At 42.5% G+C, this 1,815-nt stretch overlaps 1 non-coding gene across 1 annotated transcript; it reads right to left on the bottom strand.

Moving 5' to 3' along the window:
• Positions 1-241: 241 nt before the first annotated feature.
• LOC149249566 (small nucleolar RNA U3) lies at positions 242-467 on the bottom strand. The gene has a single exon (XR_016267617.1). It is a non-coding gene; the product is annotated as a small nucleolar RNA U3 (small nucleolar RNA).
• Between the last annotated feature and the right edge of the window lie 1,348 nt (positions 468-1,815).

Below are 1,815 nucleotides of genomic sequence, written 5' to 3'. Positions count from 1 at the left end.
TATGGAGTTGAAGGCTTGCAATGGAACCGCAGGAGTGACGAAAAGCCTGAGAGCCATCGCGCAGTTAACTAGGAGCCTGAAGGACAACATTAATGCTGCCATTAATAGAGGTGTGCGAGACCAGCTCGCCGTCCCATAACCATAACCAGTGGCGCAATTGGGCTGCCACCTGCCCACTCGACGCGCCTCCATCGTACCCTTTAGCCTATCAATCACCCGCATCCGGGATTAAAATTGGGTGAATCCGTCAGAACGCTCTCAGGCCTTCACCGTGTGGAACTGGAAATGTCACAGACGGGACGTTCATCGGGAGAGGGATGGGAGTGGAAACCCCCAGCCATCACAGCATTCGCGCTCTGGCCCGAGAGCCATCGTTCATCTTCCGGATTTTTGTGCTTGTCTGAATAGGAATCTACGCAGACTTTGACGTACAACCTATAGAACAGATCCTGTTCAAGTAAGGTCGTGAGTGTCATAAGTTATTGATCTCAAGCCCTAGTTACTATTTTATCATGGCTAATTATAAGGAATACGATCCCTATTATGAGAGACCTATCTTTGTAGTATTAAAGTTTGTAATTTCTCTCATGTACTACAGTGATTCACTGTTGTATGTTTTCTATTGTGCAAAGTGCTTGTGTTGTGGCATTTTAGTGTGTTTGTGATTGTGTCTTAGACATAAACATGATTCTGAAGTGCTTAGGAAAAATAAACACTGTATTAGAGCTACTTTGAAGGGACAAATGAATCAAAGTGTGCACAACAAAGAAACTTAAGAGGTAGTTGTGAAATTGTTTAAAACATGGAGCAGAAGGTTCGACTAAGAACATGGAAATGTGGTCTTCACTGGTTAGGTGACAAGATAGGTTGGGAGTTCTAGTGGATTGGTGGTGAACAATAGTTTGTTATGTAATAGATTTCAAATAATGGAATTTTGATGACTCATCAAATATTGGGGTGTTTTTCCATGAACGAGTCAGCTTCATCTGAAGGACAAGGTGATGGTAAGCTAGTATCTTCATTGGGTTGTGAAGTTGCACATCATAAATTGGAATCATTTTCACGTGAGTTATTTGACTCAAGAGGATGAGATCGCTTGGTGAGTTGAATTGTGGTGGTCTAGAGTGATTGGACCTAGTGTTCGAACGCAACTCAAGTTGAACTTGAAATGACAAAAGTTCAGTAGCAAAGCTTTTCAGGAAAATAGAGTGAACTAGTGGACGTTGTGTAGACTCAAAGGGAGTCTAGCTTTAGAGGGAGGTTGTGAAGGAGTGTCATCTTCCGTATGGAATTTTGAATCTTCAAGTAGTCACCAGATCGAGGTAGGGAAACTATGATGCATATTGTGGTTCATTCTATAGGGTATGTTGTAGTGGTGAACACTTGATATAAGGCTAGTGTGACCGATACTTTCGAGTGGTGGAAGTACCTCCCTCACTAAGAGGGAATGGTGAAATGAGTAGCTTGGGAGGTACTCCCAAAACCCATTGGGTACTGGGTCTATGAGGAGTTGACCCACAAAAGTGGTTTCTGGGAGATGTTCACAAGAAATGGATTTTGTACCCAAATTTGTGGGTGCAAGACCAAGGTGAAAAATATTTTTTTAATCATTTTTTGCATGAGGGGAACCCTTGAAGGGATAAGGGGAAACTAAGGCATCGACTATGTGGTGAAAGAACCAACGAAATAATTTTATCTCTTATGATTGGTGGGTTTGTATGTGTAGGCTCAAGTTAGCTTGGCCTACATGACACAACCCTTGGTGAGAAATGACACCACCATAGAAACTTATAAGAAGGGATGACGATGAGTTCA

Source organism: Pinus tabuliformis, chromosome 7 (genome assembly GCF_031772625.1).
Source record: "Pinus tabuliformis cultivar Carrire ecotype Pingquan chromosome 7, CPIR1, whole genome shotgun sequence".
Classification (NCBI taxonomy): domain Eukaryota; kingdom Viridiplantae; phylum Streptophyta; class Pinopsida; order Pinales; family Pinaceae; genus Pinus; species Pinus tabuliformis.
This window is presented reverse-complemented; position numbering and strand designations above follow the sequence as displayed.